The 25,671-nt window shown below is 52.2% G+C and overlaps 1 protein-coding gene across 1 annotated transcript in view; it reads right to left on the bottom strand.

The window, feature by feature from the left end:
* Window positions 1–25,671, bottom strand: part of LINGO1 (leucine rich repeat and Ig domain containing 1) — a 154,816-nt gene that overhangs the window by 118,470 nt on the left and 10,675 nt on the right. The window contains exon 2 of the mRNA XM_027712288.2: window positions 21,716–21,887. The gene's annotated coding sequence lies outside the window, so the exon portion shown is untranslated. The remainder of the gene's footprint in view (window positions 1–21,715; window positions 21,888–25,671) is intronic.

Raw genomic sequence — 25,671 nt, 5'->3', positions numbered from 1 at the left:
GTTAACTCAAACTTTTGCATTTATCACCTTTGCACCACCTCTGTCAGGCCATGATGACGTATGAAAAACAGTCATTTATCGCCCAACATCTCACTCAGCAAAGACACATGGTACTGTGCACATGGATTTACCCCACGCCCAGCTCCCAGCACAATAAGGTTAATTTGGACACTCTGTTGAGCCAAACACTCCTTTCTCCTCTCTCCTCCTTTTATTTTATTTTAAGGCTTTAAGGTGTGGGGCTCTGCTTCTCTGCCCGTGATGCTCCCCTTGGGTACCCACCCTAGGTGCTGGCATCCAGTGGGGCTGCACTGGAGCACCTGGTCCTGCCAGCACATGCTCGTAGCATTTTTGGGCTCCAAAAAGCAGCACAGGAGCCACCAACAGACAGGGGGATCTCAGCAGCAGGGGCTCGAAGCAGGCAATAGCCTCTCTTAGTCCCCTTCATGTTGGCTTTGGTGTCCCCTATGTTTCCCCAACACGCTGTATTTGATTGGAATCGTATGCAAAGAGCTGGCTCTGCCTCCCACGCAGCTGTTGACTGTGCAGCAGGGCTCTGTTTGTTCGAGATTTGCTTTGCAAGAGGGGAGGAGGGAGCAGCAGGCAGCTCGGTGAGGAGGTATGTTGCTGGATCCTGCCATTTTTAAAAATTAAAGGAATTGCAACGAATTAATTCTTAATTAATTAACAGAGACTTCAAGACTGAGAGATGCAGAATGCAGAGGAGAAGAAAAAAAGGCAAAAATCCCTGGTTGCTGGACACATTTCTTCTGGTAGAAAAGCTTTTTAGGAGATTAAAAAATTCATGTTCGGACGATTTTTGCAGGAGGCAGGCAGAGCTGGCTGGAGCCCAAGCGGTGCCACCCCCTTGGGTGCTGCCATGGGTGCAGCCCCCAGCCTGTCTGCTCCTGGTCCTCCAGCCCAGGGCCCAGCCCATCCCTCGCAGAGGGACATTGCCTGCAATCAAAGGAGTGGCGCCGGAGCCAGCCGCCCACAAAAGTCCCCGGGGCTTGCCGGCTTGCTGGAAGAGGAAATATCAAACCTGTCTGGAAATCAAACAGCAGAGTCGGAACAGAGGGAAGAAAAGAAACACAGGAAACTAAACCTAAGCTGACACCCTTTGTAATTGAAAACACCCAATGTGGAGAATCATCGCTCGGGGGACAACATGCTCTCTCAGTGGCACACAATGGAAATCCAAAGTGACTCTGACCCTGGAGTGGCTTCCCCAGACACTGCTGGCCATCAGAGAGGGCCCGAGATGATGATTTCCACTGCTCTCAGCTGCAGCATTCTGGCAACAAGCTCTGAGGCATGCAGATATAGTGTGTGACTAAAATCCTGTCTGCTGGGGACCCGAAGGACATTGAGCTCGTGCCAGGAGGAGTGGAGCCCGTGGGCTCTCCCACCACCAGCAGCGGCAAGGCAAACACCTCCCTGGGGAAAAAAGAGACTGACCACTGGAAGAAATCTTCCCTACTGTTACCAAAAAAGCCCTGATGGAGACCAAGCCTCATGTGTCAGCCTTACAATGCTGTCCTCTCTGCTACCTGGCTGGCAGCAATGAGCAACGCCCCAGGGAACCTCCTGGTTAGCCCAGAGCAGCCACCAGCTGTGCACAGAGGAAAGCCAGCCAAAAACCCAAGGGTGCACATTCCATGGCTCAGTATCACCTCATTTGAAAGCGTTATATTATCCTGAACTTTAATAAAAGCCATGTAAAGAAAAATAATAATAATAGCTGTTCAAATGGGAAACGGGATGCCATTTTTCTGCTCACCTCTGCAGTGGTCTCTTGCTGACCTCCAAGCTGAAGCCATAATTTAAAAATATTCACATGTGCCAGGCACTGTGGGAGCAAGACCTCTGGCAATTCACCATAAAAACCATAGGAACTGCAAAGCACAGGTAACAGAATGCATTTGCAATCCAACTGGGAAGGCCAAGGCAGGTAGAAACAGAAAGTGAGGAAGAAGGGGACTGGGCACATGCTGGATGCTCACATCCCCAGAGGCTCCCCTGCCCCAGTCTGGGGCCACCACTTCTGGAGCTGAGCAATGTGGCATCCCTGGAGCACACACAGGGCACCAACGGGGACCTCCCAAGCCCACAAAGGAAAAGGATGGGAGCTTTTACACACGACGTGAGATTTTCCACCCTGACCTGCTCACAACATGCACCTGGAGGGTTTGCTGCCAGGCTGGACCCAAGCACAAAGAGATGGCTGCAGGGGAGGCATTCTCAGCCACCGTCCCCAGGCCACCTCTGCTGTTCTGGAGCCACCACCAGAGCTCCATCCCCGCGCATCCACAGCCACCACTGCAGCGTGGGCAGGGACGGGAGACGCACTGCGGGCGGGCAGCCATGGGAGCTGGCGCCTCATCCTCCCTACCCAGCTCCGTCCCAAGCAAGACAGTGGAATTAAGCGCAAGTTATAATTAAGACTGGATGTTTGAAGAGAAACATAATCTCCGTTCCGTGGGATTCGCCGGCACAACAGTAATTAACGTCTCATTAACATTCGCCTAATTAAGCAGTTTATGAAAGTGGATAGATTTGCATACTGCTCCACTTCAGCTTCTGTGCATCCAGCTACATCCAGGCACCAGAGTTAACCCTTCCAGGGCATTCCCAACCAAACTCCCAACCCTGCAAGACTTCCCAGCCTCTCCCTGTGAGGACATGAGCTGCTGTGGTGCACATCTCACTGCACAGTGCTACCCAACACTGGACAAAACATCTTTCCATCGCCTCCCTGCTAGCCAAACATCTCCTTTCCATTACCTCTTTTCCAGAGAAACCCATCCTAAGCCTTTCCAACTTTCTCCATTGGTTTTCTGTTTTTAAACCCCTCAGCCGGTTTCAGTGCTTTCCCTCAGATTCTCAACACATTCATCAGGAGGCAAAAAAAGATCTGTAAGAGTTTCTGAAGATGGGGAGAAATGTCTTCTAAAACATTTTGAGCTATACTCGCTCCCAAATGTTCTTCAATGTTTAAAAACAACGACTTCAAGATTAAAGAGATGCTCCAAATTCTGAACACCAGTTTAAAAGCAGGATGCAACAGGATGTCTCAGCAGCTTCCAAAAGGGTTTTGCCATAGGGACTATGTTCCCTCTCTTTTAGAGTCTTCCCCTTGTTGGAAGGAAAGGCAAACCAGCAAACACAGTGACAACATTCAGCTGATGCCCTGTCCTTCCTGGGGACAGCAGGACACCATTCCTAGATGGATCCTGGAGCAGCCCATCAAATAAGATGCATCACACATGCAACCCCTTCACGGTAAGTCACTTGAAGTGTTGGACATAACATTTTCTGCTGCTAATACCGGCTTTCTCTTCTGGTGTTGGATTAGTAAAGCTGCTGCATCCATCACACACTTAAAAAGACCACGTGCAAACCTGCCTCCCCCCAGGGCATCTCCTGAGGGGGAAAAATGAGCTCTCTAGTTAGTGGTTAGCTTCGAGATGAGATGCAACTTTGCAGCAAATACAGTGGGAGAGAAAAATTCATGACACAGCCTTTCATTGAAAATCAATAAAGCCCAGACCTGCCTGTGATGTACACACTCAATTTTTTCCCTGCTTGGCTCACTGCGTCTTCACCACCAGCCCTCTTGGATCAGACCAGGTCCTTGCTGGAGGACACAGTGTCCCTGCCCACTTCTGCAGTCTGGGTCGTGGTCCTGATGCCACCAGAGCCATGTTAGCATGGGGTTGTCACCTCTCTGAGCCTGGCAGTCCCATGCCCTGGCTGCAGCAAGCCATGCTCCTGTGTCCGTGATCCAGTCCCACAGCATCCCTCCCCACAGCGTGGCCAGGAGCAGAAACCCAGCCATGTTCTATGGCAAGGACCGTTCCAAAGTTTCCTTCCATCTCACAACAGGTTCCTACAGCTACAGCAAAGTGCTGCGCCAGGGCAATGCTCCAGATTTGCAATTGGAACATCTCTGTCTTGGAAGAACATCTTAATTTTCCCCTGTCCCCAGCAGCCAAGAAACCTTCCTGGAAGTGGTGATAACCTGAGCCATCCTCCTGAGCCAAGCTGGGACATCCTCCAGCCCCACCTGAGCCCTACCCACAGGATCCCCATCATTCATTCTGTCCTGTCCCCCCTTCCTCTCTGAGGGAGGCTTTGAGAGCCCTGTGAGGCACACAGACACCCTGCAGATTTAGGTGTTAAACTCTGCCTTTAACCATTTTTCTTCCTCCCCAAATCTCCCTGATGATGCAGAACACACTCTCAGAAGGAGGAGGGTCATGCTGTTCCTGAGCTTTGTCCACCCCCAGCTAATGGGAGACCCCAAAATTCTGGGGAGATGGAGAAGAGGCTGCTCCCTCCTGATGCTGGAGTTGCATCTTAGGGCATCCCTCCTGCCTCCAAATCTGCACCTGAGCCAGGAGGCCGGCTGAGGGACGCAGGCAGGAGGCAGACAGGGGAGATGCAGCACAGCATCCCCTCCCGCTCTGTCCTCCCTCCAGCTCTGCCTCTCCCCTTGCACAGATCCCACACTGCCACCCTCACCCAGAGCCACCACTGGACAGAGGCAAAGAGCCCAGGCACAAGGGAAAGGAGCTGATGCCAACTCAGCCCCGCCCGTGGCTTCCTTTGGCATGGGGTTGGCTGTGCCTGGCTGTGAGCAGAGCAGCTGAGGGGGTGCTTGGGGAGAGGTGGGTGCCCTGCTGTGCTGGGGGCTCGTGCCAGGCTCTGCAGCACAGCCTGACCTACTTTCTCCAGCAGCACAGTCACACCAGCCGCAGCAGCAGCACAGGGTTTCTTCTCTCCTCCACCACGTACAGACGCCTTCTTACAAACCGGCAGTGGGATCGGGGCAGGGTCCGTTCTGTGCCACCATCTCACAGCACTGGCTGTCCTCTCCCTCACCTCCAGCCAGTCGTGCTGCCTTTGAATGGGTGCCCTCCTCTCACTACCCTTCCCTGAAAAATTCACGGCACATCTCAGCCAAGGGGAGGATTTATTGATTGTCTTATCTGTGTCTAATCCCAGCCGGAGCGCCGCGATAAACGAAGATGGCTAAATAAAATGCCTTCCTGCAAGGTCTCTGTGTCAAAAGCATCTCGTTGCTAGCGGGGTGCAAAGTGGGGAGCAGCCCCCCAGAGCCCCCAGACCCACCTATGCAGGGAAGAGTAGCCCACAGTGGCAAAGGCCATGAAAGAAAGAGTAATGTGCTGTGCTGTGAACGCCCATCTGAAGCTGAGGGCAGGGGTGGGGGACAAACCAAACCCCAACCACTCCATCTAAATCAATGGTAAGGAGTTTAAACGCTGTTTCACTGCAGTTCAGGGAGCCCTAATTCCAGGCATGACCTGAATCTCTTTAAAAAGAGAAGGGAGGGGAGGAAGGCAGGCAAGGAGGGGAGGAAAGCCAGAAATGCCACGGATGCTAATTTGTCCCTGTTTCCTCTCTGTAGAACAGCATCTGGGACAAAAAGCGCCTGCTAAAGAGAAGGGACCCCCACAGAGCAGAGATCCAGAGGCACATGCTGGCAGCAATCCCTGTTACCCAGCCTGACCTGGAAATGCTCGATGCAGGAGTGGGCAGGATGACAGATGCTGCTATCTTTGCAGGAAGAACCTGGGGTGCAACAGGCCCCCTCCTTGGCACCAACAAGCCAGCCCACCCCAGCACGAGGAGGGAGCAGGGGAGCTCAGCCCAGACGCAGCGTGGCCATATCCAGGTCAGCTGGTGAGCCTGCTAGAAAGCACGGGCTCGAGCTATTAAAAGCACGAGCAAGATGCTGGGAGCATCCTAGAGTGGCGAGGAAGAGGCTGGGATGGCCCTGCCCTCTCAGTGAGCAGTGCCAGGGTGGCGATGGGCTGCACAGGATCACAGTGGCCACACGGGACTGTGAGCAAGCACCCTTCTCCCTGGGATTTCCAAGGCAATGATCCATGAGACAGCACTGACTAAGAGTTACTGCTGGTTTTCCAAAGGGAGATGGGGTGTGGAGGAAGGGGGACTGAGATTGCCAAGGCAGGGCTGGCAGCTGGAGAGAAGCAGTTTGGCACCTGCAGCCCTGACAGAGGAGGTGGAGGAGGAATCACCATCTCCTGCACCCTGCTGGTCTGTGGTACCAAGTGGCAGCGCTCCTTCAGCAGGGGAGCACCACCCAGGGACCTTACTCTACATAGAAGCAGACATCCTGGGTGCACTGGAATGGGGACAAGCCCACTAGCCTGACAATCCTGTCATCTCCGTCAGTCTGTTTCCATACAAGGCACGTGCACGTGGCCAAGAGCCTTTCCCCCAGCTCTCAGCACAGCCCCAAATTCACTACAGCCAATGGAGAGAGGCAGGGTTACACCGGGCTTTGATCCCAAGCTGTTCCCACCCTGCTGCCCAACCTGTGTCAATGCGCCCCCATTCTCCCAAGGAGAACCAGACATTGGGTGACGAGGGGCAAAAGGCTGGGATGCCTGTTCCCCACTCCCCACCCCGTGCCCCCTGATGGGACCTGTGCGGGCGGCAGTCACTGCAGCCCTCCCCCCTCAGCCACGATTTCGGTAGAGCCTGGCAGGGTGCACAGGGAGCTGTCAGGGCACTTCATGACTCATACAGTCATTTCTCCCTTCAAGCCAGAAAAAGAAAAGAAATTTAAAAAAAAAAAAAAAAAGGAAACCCAGCAAACATTTGAAAAACTGGAGATAAACAGAGGAGAGAGGAGATGGAGGCAGCTAATGAGGTCCCTGGCCCCAGTGTGAGGTGTAAGGAGAGCACAGATGCTTCTTGGCCGGCAGCGATCCCACCCGTCAGACACAAGAAGCACACAAGGGACAGCACTGCCCGGCAAAGCCCCGGCACTCCTGGCGGGGACCTGCGAGGAAGCTGCTGGGGGCCGTCCCCAGCGCGGCAGAGCAGCCAGCCTTGTGGCCAGGACTCCCGGCAGCCCTTAGGCAGCGTCTGTACAGCCACGGTAGCACAGGGATGGCAGGATACCCCGGCTCCGTGGAAATCTCACCGAGCTGCAATGAGCAGATCGGGATCATTCCCAGATTTATTTTTCTCCCCCTGCTCTCTGAAACACCCATGAACTTAGAAATGCTCATCTGCGAGGAAGCCAGAACCACCAGCCTGATGCCGTGCGGCCCCCCAGTTTTCCCATGGCTTAGCCACCCCCTGCCCTAAGGACTGAAAAAGGAAAAAAAGACCAAAAAAACTTGATTCTTTTAGTTAAAACCAAATGTGTCACCTCAGTAACAAATTGGCCTGCCTGCCTGGCAGAAATAGCTCTGTTAAAATATATATCCATGTTATTCTTTTTGAGTTGCCTTTCCCAAATAAGTTCAAGAATGGGGAGGTTTTAAAGTCCCTGTGGACAGCGAGTCTTTCTGCACCCAGCAAGGTAATTATCTGCCAGGAGCCAGGCTGTGCCACGGCTAGTTACACCGCTAATTAGCAGAAACCCCCTGGGTCCATCCCCATCACTGTCTGCCTTCCTCCTCCCCCTCCTCCTCCTCGCCCCGGGGCACACAGCAGAGCATCTTGTGTTTAGCACCACAGCTAGGAAAGCCTTGTTCTCCTCCCTTGGGTGCTAGAGGTGCAAAGGTAGCCCTGCCCACCCAAGGGACAAGGGACAGAAGGACCCCAGAAACTTATCCATTGCCAAGAGGACACTCCCTGCTACGAGGCTACCAGGTGGATGAAGACACAGTGGCGTGCACTACTTCTGCTGGTACCAAGAGACTTACAAAGTGCATAATTTAGAGTCTGCTTCAGCATCTTCTGGAAGGACGCCTAGGAAGCAGAGGCTTCCCAAGAAGTCTTCTCTTCCCAAAATGAAAGGAAAAGAGCTCTGAGCTTGGAGACATTTAGCTCTCCACACCTGGACTTCTCTACTTTTTCCTCCTCACGAGTTTCCCAGTCTCCTCACTGCCAGCTGCTGCCACCAGGCAAAAGTCACATTTAAATAAGCCACCAGCTTTGTTAGAGCAGAAGGGTGCAGTGCAAGATGCCCAGTGCCAGGGTGACCGTGTGCTGAGCAGCACGGGAGGCAGCACAGCGGAGTGCTGGGACGATGCCCCTCTGGCACGTGACATGCCGGGAGGAGCATCCCCCAGTGCCTGGCCCAGTGAGATGGGAGGGAGCCATCAGAGCCCAGACACCCTGCGAGGATGGCTTCAGGCTGCCAGGATGTCATGCCAGCATCTTCCTCACCAGCAGCTCTCCGTGCAGATGGGCACGTTCCCCATCCCTGTATCGCAGAGCACAGACCGACTCAGTAATCTGAGGAATGCAGAAGGCAGCTCAGGCTCTCCAGATTTACGCTCATTCCTTCCTGATGCTCCAGTGCAAGACCTCCAAGGGCCCATATCACCAGGAGCAGAGACCTTGGATCTCAAGGAAGCAGCAAGAGAAAGAGCCGGGGCTACTTTCAGCATGTAAACTGGGCACCCAGCACCGAAACCTCCCAACCTTCACAGCCCGAAGCTACTTATCCAAAGCTATACCAGGACTCAGAAATGAACGCCGGATCATCACTCCAGAGGATCTAAGATTTTGCTGGACTGTACACATAGGCTGTCCTCCACAGGTTCCCCTCTTGGGCTGGATATCTCACCCTGCCCCAGGGAGCCCAGGGTAGGGCTGAAATAGCCTTCAGCCATCCAGTGCAAGCTCAGGGCTTGCATGTTCCCAGCGTCAATTCCTGTTCACTGCCTGCTTTTTTCAGCTTCCCCAGGAGCTGCAGAAGGGGATGAGGCTGATCCTGCATTCCAGGGCTGCCCCAGAGAAAGAAATTAGTGGGGCACCTCCTGCTATCAATGGGCAGGATCCCAGGCAGCCCCTGGAAACACTAAAGGTAGGATGAGCACATTCCCATCACCATAAGGAAGACAGCTCTATCCCCCCACTAACCCCCATCTTACTGCATGGCTCTGGGGACCCCAAAGGTTGGGAGCTCCTCAGAGGCTGCACCACCCCAGATGGACAGGAGGAACAGGCACTCACCCGGGCACCATTCCTGGGTAACTCAAGCTCCTCTTCCCATTCCCCCCACTCAACCAAGAGCGAGATCAGCCTGCAAGCAGCCGCAAGGCAAGTCAGCACCACGAGGCTCCACGCTCACCTGTGCTCTGCCCCTCCAGAGAGCGGCTTGGAGCTGCTCAGCCTTTGCAACAAACTCCCTTCTGCAGCAAGACATCAGCCTTTGGGTGCTGCCTGCCCCTTCCACGCGCTGGCTGCTCTGCCTGCCTTGGGGATTTTTTTCCTTCTTTCCCCCCCCCCCCCACCCTGGAGCGTTTTGAACGTGCAGATGCCCCAGCTTCTTAAAATTCAGCCCGGGGGCGTGGGAAGTGTTTTGGAACATGCCCAAGCTGTCTGCTCCGTGCGTGCGCGCTGCTAAAAACGATCCACCTACTGCCCCCATCTCCTGCACCACTTGTCAGTGCCGCCGTGCCTTTCCAAAGATAAGCGAGCTTACACACGCAGCCGGGGAGCAAAGCCCCGGGAGCAATCCCACTGGGGCGGGGGGCGGGGGAATTCTCTGCTCAAGCACCAAGCAAACTTTTCATGTAGCAGCTGAGAAGGAGCAGGGTGCCAGGTTGGATGGGGCCCTGAGCAACCAAGTCTAGTGGAAGGTGTCCCTGCCCATGGTAGGGTGAGTGAAAAGAGATGATCTTTAAGGTCCTTCCAACATAAACCATTCCATGTTTCTGTGATGGACAGCCCTGAGAACAATGCCCTTGAGCCAGCGCTGCCTCCATTACCTCCGCATTACGGCAAGGATGGAGCATCACTGCTGTCCCAGGGATGAAATATGAATAAAACCAATTTACTTGCTATCAAAGGATGCAGCAGCAGGATTGAAGGTGAACACAGCCCCCTTCATTATAATGGGGGTGTCATAGCGATGGGCTGAGCTATGAACACGTATTTAGGGTAACCAGCTCGGCAGCCTGCCCAACAGCTGAGCATCCATGTGGTAGCACAGTCCAAGGGAGCATAGTAACACATCTCTTCCCAAGCAATTCCCAAGGGCTTCACCAACAAATAATCAAGCTGCAGAGATTTGACAAATTAACCTGTAAAACACTGCTGGCAAAGCCCAGCTTGTCTAAGACACTGGCAGGCAGTTCTCAGTGGGGCACCCAACCAAGGTAACAGACCAACACACACCAGTTCAAAATCTGGCTCCAGCAGCAACATTAAAAAAAAAAAAAAGAGTGTATAAACCACTGAGATTGAGATCTGGTCAGGAGAGATGGGCTAAGCCCTCCTGCCACATGCATGGTGTACGATGAAGGCTCCAGGTCCCCAGGGGACAAGGACAGCAGGGCCAGCTCCAGCCCAACAGCCTGGCTCTGGATTCAAACACAAGCTGCTCAGAATTAGTGACAAGGTTGCTTTTCCTTTTGCTTTTAAATCCCTCTGGCAATCTAGCCTTCAAGTGCTCATCAATCCATTCAGGGCCATCTTCCCCCCCCCCCCCCGCCACATCACTTCTCAGCAAATTTGAGTGAAATTGATATTTTCCTATCAGAAACATGAAATTTCAAACACACAGAACATTAGATTTGAAAGCTGCCTTTTTTTGGGAAGGTGCCTGTCTCTTTGTTCACAAAAGGACTCATTTTTCCTGGAAAAGGGCCCAGATTTTGAGTGAAAGATCAATAACATGCAGAAAACTGGTGCTTTTATTTAATTTTGCCATGATACCAGAAAGAAAAGAAAGAATTCAAGGCCGAGACTGAATGACTTCAAAATATTTTGCATTTGTTTACCCCAGTTCGATGCTGGAGCATCTATTCAGAGGAGCTCAGTGGGAAGGATACAGTCTTTGGGGCTCCCTTAGAGCATCCCTTTATCACCTGCTGGTATCCCACTGGGGACAGCATCCCTGGCACCACTCCAGCCCAAACCCAGTCATTTTTAGGAGGAATCATTAGGGATTTAACTTCTGCATCCTTTGCCCTGCCTTGTCCAAGGAGCTCCCTCACCAAAATGTTCAAGGATGACCCTCTGCCCACAGTAATTATGGGGAGGAGTGAATCAAACTTTTATTGCAGTTACATCCTGGATGGGGGGAATAAAGAGGAAAAAAAAAAATCCACCATGAAGACACAGCATTCAAGATGCATGCAACAGTCATGACATGCTGCATCCTCCCCGATCCATATGGGGGAAAACTAACACTTTGGCAAATTTATGAAGATGTGTGAAAGTGATTACATTCCTGAAAATATCTCAAGTGGAACGGCCTACCTGGCATATTTTGTTAGTCATGAAACACGCTCCTTCCACCGACTGTAGTTTGTGGCTTCCCATCTGCTTAAATACTTTAAATACTGAAACTTTCTTCTTTTTTTTTTTTTTTTTCCAAGCTGAAATAGCATGCCAGCAGCATAGTGCTGACTCAGGGGCACGGGACGAGGACATGCTCGCCACTAGCAAAGGGACACAGAGGATGCCACACCACAAGGACAAGAGAGCAGAGGATTCACCACGTGGGCGAAAAGTCCTACCCCTGGCTAAGAAATACAAGAGGTCAGTTGTGTTCATTAATTAACTGAACTAACTGAATTAGTGTCCAGCAAGGGAGCACCAAGTGCAAACCAAAAGAATATTATTTTGGGTCAAGCGTGGACATGAAAGGGAAAAGGTTAATGGAAAGAAACGGCTCTGGTTGGCCATTTTCATTTGATTTGGCCAGAAATAAAAGGCAAAAATTGTAAAGTTTACAAGTCGTCACTGCCAAGCCCAGATTTTAGCAAGGTGGGATTATGGGCACTTGTTCCAGGGCAGTCACCACCCTGATCCTGGCAATTCCTGCATTTGTGGGGAAGGATGCCCCTTTTGTCCTGGGGGAGCTGGGGAGAAGGCTCCAAGGCACCAGGGCTAACTAAACTTGGAGATACCATTGGCACCCTTCCAGGGTGACCCAGGGCTGCTTCCCCCCTGCCCTCTCCTGCTTTGAAGTTAATTTTAAAGCCCTGGCTGGAGTTTCTCTGGCTGCAGTGACTGGAAGAGGGGTGGGCATGCAGAGGGATGCAGCCAGAGCTCAGCACTGGCAGTAGGTGCAAAGAAAACCCAGCTAAGACTCACAAGCTCAAAGGAGATGGCCAAGGGGGAGCCACAGCAGCAGAGAAACATCCCCCCAAAACAGCTATGTGCAAGCCCATTCCCACCAGGGAGGTGCCCTTAGCTGTGCTTGAGGAAAGTGAGGCACCGGCAAAGGTTGCCCAGAGAAGCTACGGATGCCCCATCCCTGGAAGTGTTCAAGCCAGGTTGGAGGGAGCTCTGAGCATGCTGGTCTCATGGAAGGTGTCCCTGCCCAAGGCAGGGGGTTGGACTGGATGAGTTCTGAGGTCCCTTCCAACCCAGACTATGCTGTAGTTCTGTGATCACGGTCTAGGATCATAGCACCCCGTACCCTGAGAAAACTCGGGATATCAACACCGACCAAAGATTTACCCACAGAGGGACTGTTTTGAGCCATCGAAGCAGCTGTCTACTGGTTGCACGAGGAAATGGCAGTTGCATCCCTCGAAGCACCAGCGTGCAGTACTCACAGCATAACCACAGTGCAATTACTCTTTGCCTGATTACGGAGAACGATCAAAGTACAGGGAGCATCTCGGCCGAATGCCTCCTCCCCAGGGCGCGTGGGCTGTGCTGCAGAAACCCCAGCTATAGATACACATAAAGTGGAGCAGAGACCAGTGGAACATGATGAACGTTTTCCCAAATGGCAGTGCAAAGCTGAATATTAGGTGATGTATGGCAGATTTCCTCTGAGTGAAAATCTCTCCTACCGTGGTGGTGGGTTTTCACAGCTCATTTGGCTTTTCATTTGCTGAACGGCTTTGTGCTGTTTTCCCTTGCAGGACGAGGCCTCATCATTTGTGTTTTCTAACAGTTTGGGTTTTTTTTTCCTCCTAGGAGAAAACCATCTCTCCTTCTGCTCTCCATGAGCCTAATTCCAATCTCCAGCTGGTGTACAAGAGTTTTGGAGTTACTCTCACTTCTCAGGGGGATAAATCACCTTGGAGGGCAGGGGCTTTTGTTCAAGGTCCAATACCTGGAGGAGGAGTTTCCCCTTCCAAATGCAGACAGTTCCTGAGAGAAATAATCTCACTGGAAATAATCCAGTGCAAAGAGGGTCTATTCCATCTTTTTAGAGGCTCTTTCTTACTGACAATTGATGAGTTCAGAGCTACCAATATCCATTATAGGTTTTATTTTACTTCTTGTTAGAAAATAAAAAGGCACTGCCTCAGAAGAGTAAAACCAGCCACAGAGACTGAAGACTGACAAGAGCTGCCTAGCAGACAGTGAGTGAAAATGCTCTGACAAGATGAAATGTTTTTTATTTCATTGAAATCACTCCCTTTCCGAATGACTAATATGCAGCTATCGCACCATGGATATTTCCAGAGTGATGAGATGTTTTTAAAATATCTCACTGTGCCTCAAAATATCTCACTCTGGCTCAATAGATCATCCAAAACACCACCCACAGAAATCATAAATAAATAGATACTATAGTGCTGTAAAAGAGCAGACTGGCCAGGGCCAGGGCAGCATCCTTCATCGGCGAGTCAACGAGGCCACTGAACCCCTCCCCTTGGCACGTGGCTCCTGCAGCCAGGCTTTTTGGAGATGGAGACACCAAGCCCTTGTAACTGGAGCTGGACACCTCCCACTCTCCCAGCACCTTTGTAAAGCCATCCTGTACAGCTCCTTGACAACACAGATCTCTTCTTGAATGAGCAAATTGGATATAAGAGGTACAGTGGACTCCATGGTAGGAGCAGCCACCTGCACTCATCAGCACAGTGGCCACCAAGAAGACCCACAGGGCACCCCTGGAAATCCACGTACCCCCTTGGGCACTACACAACTGCTTCAAACCTCAAGTAGCAGCAACAAGAAATATTCCATCCTACTTCCTTCCCCTAAACACATCGCTCCCTACTGGCAAGCCAAGAGGGTGGGGAAAGGGACACCCACACCCCGGGAACAGCTGGCGCTGGGTGATGTGTCAGAGGGGGTACATCACCTCACCCTGGCTGGCAGGGCCCAGCCTGGCATGCAGCACCCACTTCAGAGCCAGGAAGCTCCTGCTCTCGAGACAAAGACCCCAAGGGATTTCGATGGAGCGGTTGCAACACTGCCCCCCAGGCAGCTGGTTTTTCACACATTTTGAGGCACTTGCTCCAGGTTCAAAGAGAAAAACAAGCAGAAAAATGGCAAGAAGAAATCACAGAGCACAGCTGACTTGTCTTGCATGTGCTCCAGCCACTCTGTGTGGGGAGAGGACTCATGCCAGAGAGCCATGCAGTTCTCCTCCCTGCAGGGAAGAGACCAGAGTCCCATCTCAGGTTTGGATCTCGGTGCAAGGACAACTCTGCTTGGTAACACAGGCAAAACTCCCAGACAGTCAGAGTGCAGACATATGTTAAAAGCTCCCAGAATCCTGGTACCCACAGCTTAGATCCAGCCCAAAGAGAGCCCAAAGAGCTGCAAAATCTCAGTCTAGCCCAGCCCCAGCTCACCCTGCAGGAGCTGAGTCTTCTTTTTCTCTTCCCTAGGAACCAGGCAACACTCTTTGTTTTGCTGATTGAAGGGAAAGAGAGCAAATCATTTTGAGGAACTGAAAATGGGCTCCTTTGCTTTTCTCAGCAAGATAAAACAATGGTTCAGATCACCCAGGTTGTGCTGTTCCCAAGTTGTTTCCTCTTTAGAGGCACTTACTGAAGTGCATTTTGAAACTTTGGGAGATGAAGCAGCTTTTCAGAACAGGAGTCAAAATACATCCTTTGGAAACCACAGACAAGTTGATGCTTGTCATCTTTTTTTTCAAAAGCTACTTGTCCAGCACAGCAGGAATTGGTGGTTTCCCTGGGTTCAGGGAAGGAAAACACGTTGCCATAGAAATTCAATCCTGCTACTGGGGGACATGGGGAACCCAGCAGCAGGATGCTGCAGCAATGGGCCATAGGCGCCAAACACCCCTCACAAAGCTCTGCCAGCTCTAGTCCTTCCTGGCAACATCTGCTTGACTTTTCCCTACAATTTCCCTTCTTCTCACTGGGAACAGGCAGCACTGAGGGGCTGGAGAGAGATGACAGAGATGCTGCAAAGGCAGAGAGGAGAAAGACAAGGCCCTGCATTTCCAATGAAGATAGCTGCAACATCTGTCCTCAGCCACAAATGTATTCACCCACACAGACACACTCATCAGATGAGGCTCTAAAATATTTACTGCCCAAATATCAATCCTCATAAAGCGAGGCAGCCATTTGGGCTCGGGGAGGGGGAAGGAGATGGGGCAGGTTGTCAATAATGTCATAACCACGGGCAATTTTATGTATCTCTGGAAATGGCCGAGGAACACGCAGCTTGACAGATGTGCAAACGGGTAATGCAGGCTTCCTAGTTATGGGCATGAGGATGTCAAGAGGAATAGATGAGCAGTAATTCAAAGTTATATTGGGCTCAGAGAAGTACATGGGCATCGTAATGAATGCGGGATTGGCACCACGGTGGAGGGAGGGGCTGAGGGAGGGCGAGGAGGAAGCGGCACGCTGGCCTGGGAATGCAGTCCCTGTGGTGCTCTGGGGACAGGGGATCAGGGTGGATATTTGGTGGGCAGGGCCACACCGCCATGGGGTGTTACTGCAACAAGGGGTGTGTCAGCCTGCCTGTTGCTTCCTGATGCTGGACCAACCTCCAGGCTGTTTCTTACTCCTTCCCAGCTACATTTGTACACAAGCCTCTCCCGCCACTGTGCCACCTTTCCTTGCTGTGAAACTCAAAGTTTTGGCCAAATACTTGTATTTTTCACCAAGAACAGTCAAAAAAAAAACCCCGATCAAGAAACCAAATTAAGCTTCAAGTTTAGTCTCAGCAGAACTACAGCTTTTTCTTGCTCTCATCTCCAAACTAAAAAACAACCCTAACGCCGCAGCAAGGGCCACCGCCGCCCCCAGTGCTGCCTCCCAGGCACAGGCACTGCTCACACCTATGACTAGTGCCTCGCCCGGCATTTCCCCATCCCACCTCGGCTGTTTTTTAAAAAGCAGCATCACGCAGACGCTCACTACACCTCCAGCCGCACGCTGCCGCCCCCTGTGCACGCTCCCGCCCCAAACCCGTGAATGCCAGCCGCACGACGGACCACGGAGGCTGGCCAGCTTCCAGCACGAGGGGCTGGAAATAAAGGAAAACCAAATTAACCAGGAATTAACGATGCTGGGACACGCTCCTCCTTGGGCGTTTGCTTTGTCGGAGGAGTGCTGCAGCACGTTGCAAAAAAAAAAAAAGGAGCGCTGGCTGGTCCCAGCTGACCTCTCTTAGGCAGCCTAGTACAGCACGCACAGACATCTCAGCCCCGCACATTTTTTCCCTGAGATTCACGTCCTTCAGCATTTCTGGCAGTGAAATTCCCACTCTCCCACGTCCTGCGATGCTCTTCGAAAGGACACAGTCATTGGCTGCAGCGGCAGAGCCAAGCACACCCTTCCTCCCTCTCAGCTCCCGCAGAGAAGTTCATCGTTTTTCCACACCCCGGTGCCTTCAGAGTGGGGGGGAATTACTCATGAAGCCAAGCAGGCACCTCGCACACCAGCAATCCCCACAAAGGTGATTTTTCCTGTGGAAAAATCCATGAATCACTGTAAAAGTCAGTCTGGCTCAAACCAAGACACACTGCTCACCATTGTTTATTAAAAAGAATTAATCACCGATCTTTTTTCCTGGCTGATTTTATGAAATATGACTTATCCCAACCACTCACTACTAAGTTATTACAACATCCAGCTGCAAATATCCCCCACATGTGTTCTGGGAGCTTTCCCCATGCCTCAGGGAGTGCCAAAGGGTTTTGTTAGGTCAAATGACCGATGACTGAATAAGCTTGAATTTCGAAGAAATATTTTCTACAAGTCTCAGGCTGCAGATTTTCACTCCTAGGAGACACTTCTGGCACTGTCTGTTACTGCAGACATGTTGAACAGTGAACAATCCCACTGGATTATTCTGGGGAGCCCTGGGGTGTTGAAGCCCTGGGCAAGGGGTGACACCAGGAGGAGGCAGAGGGACAGGCAGAGTAGGAGTGTGACACATAGAAGAGCTCCTCTGTCTTCCATAAAAGACACTCATAGCCACCATCCTAACCAAGCCAAGTGCAGGTAGGTGCCAGGAAGGGGAGGCAGGGGCTGGCATCACTCTGCATGGGCGTAGCTGCTCTGACCCAGTGAGACAACCAAGAGGGAACAGACCCATAATGAAAATAAATCTCTTTTTCTTTCCAAAAAACATCCTTGCTATAATTTAACTTCTTTCTCCTGGTGGTACCACCCTGTGCACAAGAGCTCAGCCATGACACAGTGTAAGAGCAGCAACTTCAATGCCTACAGGTGTGATAGCAGACAAGAAAGATAATTGCCCTTCTAACAGCAGCAGTAACTTATCTTGGGGAAACCTCTCCTGCTAATGAGGCTGTTACGTTCAGAAATTCAGTGAGAGTTGAGAGGGCTGGTGCTGCTGCCAGCCTATGGTGGGTACAGGCAGAGGGCAGGCAGGTGTGGGAAAACCAGACCAGGAGACCACCACTGTGGTCCCAACCTCTACACTTTGCAGTTTACTGGAGTTCATTTTTTCAGTGCCAGCACTGTACTAGTAAGTTGGCTCTAATTTATTTCTCCTCAGGAAAAAAAAAAAATCCCACTACATCAGCTATTGTCTCCTCTGCCTCCTCTTGCCTTTGGCTACGTGCTGGTTTCAAGTATCTCCCGGTAGAGCCACACCTGCCATCCAATCCTAGGCTTCTGCAAAGGATTTTCTGTGTCAGTGCCCACAACCTTACAGTTCCTGGAGACCCCGTGGCTGGCACTGCTGGGGGCAATTGGGGACAAGCCTCTGTGTTGATGAGTGCCAGCTGCTGAGCAGGGCACTCGGGCTGCAGCGGCTGGAGGCAGAGTGTGCTCACCTGGAAAGGCAGACATCCTCCCATCCCTTGCAGAGCTGCTTTGAGAAAGGATCTCCTGGCTTTTTTGCTTGGAGTTTAATACTACCATACTCCTTGGTCTATCCCGTGGCAGAGGCAGAAGTGAGCCAGCTTTGCGAGAGAACCAGCTTTCAGGGAAAATGCTTGGAAGGTGGCAGTTGCAGCCATATGGGACTCCACCTCCCCTTCCACAGGAGCCCATGGGACAGTGCCTGCAGTGCGTGCTCTGGCACAGCCTGTCAGTGCCCAGCACATCCCAGGCAGAGCCACCACACCCCAGCACCAACCTCGCTCCTCATCGGCATGCCAGGCACATGCATCCCAGCAGCACAGGGCTCCTCTTCCTGCATGCAATCCGTGTACCCAAGTGGCGGCAGCTGAAAGGCTTGGAAAAGCGGAGCAAGACTAGAGAAAGGGAGGGAGGGAGAGAGGGAGGCCCAAAGCCACAGCTCAGCACAGCACAGCACAGCAGCTCGGGCTGCAAAGCTAAGGCTGGCAGCATCGCTCCAGTTACCCACATGACCTTGAGAGCCCTGGACAAGCTGCAGGGAGGAAAGGGAAAACCTCCAGTGGCAGCTCTGCATGCTGCTGGGGACAGGGAAAGTCAAGCAGGGGACAGTGGGGTGGGTGCCATTTGGGATGTGCCACCCCAGTGATGGAGCTCGCCAGATGGACCAGGCCGTTTTTGACTCTGTCTCAGCCCCAAAAACGCAGCTCACAACACCCACACATTCTTTGGACAACATTTTAGTGGGTCTTGGGCTTTGTTCCCATGTGAGCCGACATGTAGAAAGAGGGGAACGCCCCATGTCACTCCTCTTGGACCCAGCAGCTCTTGCACAGGGCAGCAGGAGTGGGAATGGCCTCTGCCCGTGTTCCCCAGAGGGAAGGCTGCCAGCCCCGCTCTGCCATGCAGGAGACGCTGCCAGCACACAGGCAGGCTCCCAGGATCACAGCGCGTGTATCTTGAGAGCTCAGAATAAATATTTAAAGGTGGAAGGAAAAAAAAAGCTACTCGTCTCTGCGAGCAAGTTCCCTGTCTTTGCGCTGGGATTTGAGACAGAGACAGACAGAAAAATGACAAAGGAGACACAGGTTTCAGCAAATCATGGGCACATCAGAAGCAATGGCTTTCAGATGCTGGCTTTGCTGCAAGACAAATTCCCTCCTGGTCATACACCTGACAGCCTCAACAGCCTTCGGGGACTGCAGGTCTGCTTTCCCTGCAGACACATGGGGCTGCAGGGAGTCCACCTCCATACACCCCTCCATCCAAGCCAGTGACTGGAGCCAAGGCATTATCCAAATCCCTTTCTAAGCCACTTAAAGCTGGTCCTGCCCCATGGGGACATGTGACCCCTCCTTGCACTGTCCTGCAAGCATGTACAAGGAGCTAGGCTCTGCATCAGGGTGTTGGACAAATGTTCACAAATCCCTGTCCTCACAGTAGGGCTCTGCCAGAGGAGCAAAGCATGGCCCAAGTTTTATCCATGCCTCACATGAGTGATGGCTGGGGGGAAGGACGGGTGGTGACAGCTTCATTCAGCTCCCAACCAGCCCTGTGCTGGGCCATCGCTCAGAGGTGGTGGCTGGAGCAGCCACAGAGAACGAGATGTTCTGTATCACAAGGCTGTCCTTAGGATGCTTTTATTTCCAGAGAGAGCTCATTAGCTCCGGCTGTGCAAGAGTTCAGGGGGTTTTTTCTCCTGTTACCAATAGCTGGAAAACTCCACTGAATAACATCTCTGAGCATGGGTGGAAAAGAAGACAGGGCACGGTGGGGAGAGCAGAAACTAAACCAGAGATAATCAAAGCTGCTGCTGCAGCCTCACATCACTTACGATCTCCATTTCATTTGGATTTCCCAGCCAGAGTCATTTCTGCTCACTCAGCCCCGCTCACCATAGTGCCAGGGCTGCAGGACTTGGCTCTACTCTGCTCCAAGGAGGAAGGAGCTGCAGGGGAGAGTTTGAGATGGCAGGGAGCTGGACACAAGGCAGCCTGCTGGATCAAATGGGATGCCAGGAGCTAAAGGGAATTGCACATGCACTAGGCAAGGAGGAAGACTGTCTCTGGCACAGCCACAGACAGGGTTTATTTAATACAGGCACATCCTACCCAGGTGGGCACTCAGGGATGCTTTGTAGTGATGCCTTGCTGGGATGGGTCTGGAGCGGCCACCTCCTCACCAAGCCCTGATTCTCCTCTCCCATTGCCTCAGGTGCTGTGGGAGATGCAGCCAAGTAATCACGTACCAACAGCAGGAGATAAGCCACCTTCCCAGATAGGATCACAAGCTCCATTATCTCCTTAACCCTTATGCATTCACTTATCCATCCCAGATCTATTCCTCCTTATCTAAATTCTCCTTCTGTTCTTTCCTGTCTCTCACCATGGTTGGTCTCACAGCATCGAGGCCCCTCCAGAAGCAAGGGAGGCAGCAGGAGAGCCTGATGCCCTGGGCAGCCACTCACCACAGCTAATGGGATAGACTCCAATTGACTGGCCCCGGCGATTTAAAGTTAATAAAATGTTAAAAGCAGCCCTATAAATCACTCATGCAGGAAGTGACCTGGACAGGAAGCCTAACGAGTTAGCAGAGGTTTTATTTAAAAGCCATTTGTCTGAGAAGTGCAACACAAAGAGTCAAATAACTCTCAGGAAAACAGTAATGATGGAGCTACCGGGAGGATTAGAGCTGGCTGGATATTTACAGCAAGGATGTCAGCCTTTCCAGTCTGAACTGGCCTCGGCTTCCCAGCTGGAGCATCCCAGCTGATCCCAGCTCCAGACCCTGCAGGTAAGGAGCTCCCAAAGGAAATTAGGACAAGCCAGATCGCAGCTCTGACTTACATTTGTAACTTGCTGGGTCCATTGTGACCTTCTCATAGACCTCTCGAGACAGGAGTCTCATGCCCATGCCCACCATGCAATAGGCTGGTGACATCCTCACCTCCCTCCAGGCCCCAGCTTCCCCGCACTGCAGATGGCACACAGAGAAGCTGAGATGCTCATATGCTACTGCACACAGCTGACACCTCTGTTTGCACCGAGAAGCAAGGGGCCTCTAAGATCTCAAAACCCAAAGTCATCCCAGAAATCAGGTTCTTGGTTTCTAAACCCGATTTCCACTCTTCGGCCATGAATACTGATTTTGCATGCATGAGGATGGCAGTTGGCCCTGGCATCAGCCTCAGCCCCTGCTCACTCCCCACAAGCTGAGCTTTACTTCTTTAACCTTAAAAAGTTCCTATTGCCAAGTGCAAGGAGCAGATGAGGGTGTTTCACTGGGACAGGGACTCAGCCCCCCTGCCAAACACCGTTCTCCAGCCTCCCCTTGCTTCCCCGCCACAGGAAGCCTCCAAAACACCCCAAAGGCCTTTTACAGAGGGAGGAAAGGCACTGTGTGCTTGGGAAGCCTCCAGAGCATCGTTAAGAGGCAAATTATAGACAATTATCCTCAGAAGTACATCAGGGAAGCAGAGGCAGTCACAAGGCACCAGTCCCACCCAAGCCCAGCTCCTTGCAGCAGCACAGGAGTTTCTAAAACTACGAGCAAATTCAGACGGGATACAATCTGCAAGCAACAGGTTTCACCAGGAGCTACCTCACCTTCAAAATCACCTTTTAATTGCAAGAGAAGGGCAGATGAGGGGAAGAAGAGCAGGTAGGAGGCGCGACAGACACAAGAAACAACCTGAGTTCGCTTGCATTTGCCAACCCCTTGCTTTTCACAGACATCCTTACCTTGGGAGGGATGCTGGAGGCTGGGTGTGGGCGCAGCTGGTTCTCCTCGTCAGCAATGAGCACCTTCCAGGGGAGCAGGGAAGCCTAACAGTGCCAGGGGGCTGCGGCCAAGAGGCTGCTCCGGCGGGTCTGCGGGTGCTGAGGGCAGCTCATGGCTCCCGGGCACAGGGGGCTGTGGATGAGAAGGCACAGGAGATGTCAGGCTTGGAACTCATGGCTTTGAGCACACACTGAGCAAACCCAACCCCACGGCAAGTTTGACTTGAAAGCTAAGAAAGCGCAGAACTTTATATATCGATATTTTTCTATCTTGCTCTTATTTCCCCTCCTCCCCGTCATCGAGGAAAGAAGAAGAGTCCAGTGGGATCTGCTTAGATCTGGATGCAAGGTGCAGATGCTTGAAGAGATCCAGCACCCCCTGAGGGGCTGCTGCCAGGCACAGGGTGATTTTTGGGAGCAGCTCCCAGAGGGTGTTACTGTGCTTCCAGCATCACTGGTGGGGAGGGGGAGAAGGCACAAGCTTGCCTGTGCAAGCAGGCCCACACTGAAGCACACAGCCATGAATGCACAAGGGAAGGACCCCCCACCTGCATGAGCCCAGCCAGGGGTCTCACAAGGCCAGGGGAGCTCTCTCCACTGCTCACAAGTCAAGGGGTTCCACTGGCACCTCAGAAATGCTAAGAGAAAGCAGGTCCTCAACCTGCTGATCTGCAATCAGTCCTCCTGACTTCAACACTGATGGAGAAGCGAGGCCCTGTCCTGATGGAGGAGGTGCCACCTTCACCTTCGAGTGCAGCACTCTCCTCTGCAGCACTGGTTTGACTTAATACATTTATTTATCAGTGAGGTCCCCAAGGCAGAGCTCACATCCTTTTTTTGCTTCTCAAACAGTTTTGAGCAGTGTTTAACAAATTAATAATAAAGTGATGGCGCCTTGAAAAATAGACTCTCTTGTCCTCGGAAAAGGGGCCATATCTCCCAATTACTCCAAAGGGCACCACTTCAGACCTCACTGAGCAAATGGCATTTAGGTGCAGCCACCTTTTAATGGGGCTGATGTGATCCTGCTATGGCTGCAGTCAAGTGTATCTTCAGCTATCCCCATGCTGCACAGCGAGAGGGCAGAGAAAAGGACAGATGGAAGCAAGCTAAAGAATATCTGTTAGCTCAAGTATTTTTTTAGCAGCCATCCCCAACCTGAGGTCTGCCATCCTATCCAAAGTTGCCAGCTACGCTCGGCGTCTCTCAGTCATGAAAAGTATTCACTGGGTTTGCGACGGAGCCTGGCAAATATTTGCCAAGGATTCTTCCAAATCTCCAAGCGCACCATGAGCTTGCTGCAAATTTGTTTGCTGATCATGGTCCTTGAGCTAATTTGAAAATGGAGAGCAAAGAATAAGGCTGCTGTACAGTGTAGGGGAAGGCGAGCAAGGATGATCCTTTTCTGTAGGGAAGACAACTCCTCGGACCCTAACGAGGGTTTGGTAATTAACAGCTGCAGCACTGGAGCGCAGCAGGGTCTAACACCCACCTCCTGATGCTGATTGTGGCTGAGGGAAGTGATCTCTCAGCAAAGGCAGCACCAGGAAACGGAAGGATGATGCTGGGGATGGCAATAGCATCCCCTCCGAGGTATACAGGCAGTGATTCCCCAGCCCAAGCTCTCTATGTGGCATGTTGCAAAGAAGTGCTGGGAAAGCATCCTCTCCCCTTCCCTGCTCCCTCTCCAAAGAGGTTCTGATCACAGTTTCTCTCGTGGCTTCTCCTCTGATTTTGGCACCTTACCAAGTTCTAGCCCAGGCCAAGCACACTGCTAATTAGCTGCGGTAATTAATCACAGTTTTCATTGTTTATTCTTTTGTTCTCACACAAACAGCCGTGCTGCCTGGTGTGGGAAGCTGCCATGGTGTTCACGGAGCACCAGCACAGCTTATGGAACTGACCCTGGGGAATGGGGGGCACTCCAGATGGAGCCCAGACAGAACCCAGCCCTAGTCCTGCCAGGAAGCAAGTTAAAAGCCCAAGCCATCAGTTCTGGGCTGAAACAGTGCAAGATTCACAAAGCCACTCACTCTTCCAGCCTGGAATTGCTCATGCCAGTACGGCTCAGACCATACTTTTGGAACTCCCAGGTGGCCAGGAGCTGCTGGCGGGTCATTTAGTCCATTCCCTCTTTGGGAACTGGGATTTACTGTGCCTAAAACGTGCCCAGTGGCTATGGTCAAGCCTGGCCTCTGACATCTCCAGCAAAGCCTTCCTTGGCAGCTTACTGGGGCTGCTGCCACCACTGTCGGGGGTGTGGAGGGGGCTGCAGCACCCGTGCCACCATCCTCAGTCCCTCCTGCAGCCGCCAGTGCCACAGCCCAGTCTTCCTCCCTCCAGCCACGGGGATGGTCACTCTCCCAGATCCCCCCCAGGGAGACACCCCAGGCTTGCTCCCAGGAGTGGGCACAGCAGCCGGAGCTGGCACACGGCCCCGGCGCAGAGACAGACATCCCCCTCTCCCTCCACCCCCCATCCCCGCTCCCGGCTAATCCTGCCGCGAACCGAAATCCTGCCTTTGTGCTCAGCAGATACACTGCCTGAGCATTAGGCACCCGCCGATCCCAAGCTAATCTCCGGAAAGCTCCCTCACCCAGGGGGGTTCCCATTCCCTGGGGCAGCCCTGGTGCCCCAGAGGCACGGGGGGACAGGAGGACACCCCGGCTGTGGCTCCTTGCCAGCCCTGGCAGGCTGTGCCCAAGGATGAACCCAACAGACTGCTCCGCTTGCTCTCTCTTGTTAGGGATTTTTTTAACCAGGTATTTTTTGGAAGAAAAAAAAAAAGAAAGAAGAAGAAAAAAGACACCAAGGGGAGAGAAAAGAACGGTTAGTCCAAGGGAGCCAGTGTTGTTAAATACAGAGAAATCCAAGTCTGGAGTCCGACAGAGGCCAAGGTTTCCGGGCTTTGACACAGCTGACAAGCTGTAGCACAATGAGAAAATACGCACACAGAAATAGCCAGGCAGGATAAAGGATTTACTGCTCCTTTCACAGAAAACAAAAGAATAGGCTTAAGCACTCCACTTAGGAGTGGTAAAAAAAAAAAAAAAAAAAAAAAAAAGATAAAAACCAGATCTGCAGGAAGAATATTTGAGTACAGGATTACCAGGAGGTGAAATAAAACCAGATCCTGCCTGTCCTGGGTGCAGCAGGCCAGCAGCATCCCGAGGGAGCCTCTCCCCAACCCAGCAGCATCTTGCAGTAAGCACACACACAGCACGCCAGGTCCCACCTCAAAGCCACCCAGTTAGTCCCCTCCTGCCCTCCTCTGGGTCAGAGCATCCCATCACAGCCCACATCCTGGCACAGCCAGCTGCCATGCCAACATCTGCACTCTCTCCCCTCTGGAGCATTTTTCTGGGCTGATTCTGGCAGTGGGATCACCCTCTTCGCTCAAATCCCTCTTCAGGGTCCACCACCCCAATTCCAACCACCCCAGCTAATGAGGCTGAGGCTCCCTGTCTTTCAGACACACTTTTCCATGATTCCAGGCTCTTGGCTGCCATCTCTTTCATGAGGAAGTCATTGCAGAGCACCTCTTGGGACCTCAGCTGGGGAGGCCTGATGGAAGGAGAGCTAGGGCTGGCAGGGGCTTGGGAAAAAGCTCCCTCCCATCATCCCTTCAGGCTTGTCCTCATTGAAGAGGGAATTTTGCAGTTCCCTGTAAGTTTCTTCCAACTTGTGATGAAAGAGAAACTCTTTGGAGAATAGACAGGAACCCAGCTTCCCTGATGAAAGTACTGCAGTGGGATTTTTTGGGTTTATTTTCTTTTGAGAAGCGCCAGCCGGAACAGAGCTTTGCAACCGGGCAGGCAGAAGGTCTTACCCTTTCCATGGCAGGAGACCAAGTCTCCCAGCTGGAAACCAGGACAGAACTCACTCCTGGTCCTGCCAGGAAGTGAGTTAAAAGCCAA

This window comes from Pipra filicauda, unplaced genomic scaffold (genome assembly GCF_003945595.2).
Source record: "Pipra filicauda isolate LSUMZ 115617 unplaced genomic scaffold, ASM394559v2 scaffold161_size1661140_pilon, whole genome shotgun sequence".
NCBI lineage: Eukaryota > Metazoa > Chordata > Aves > Passeriformes > Pipridae > Pipra > Pipra filicauda.
The sequence above is the reverse complement of the archived record's forward strand: the minus strand, read 5'-3'. Positions and strand labels throughout refer to the sequence as shown.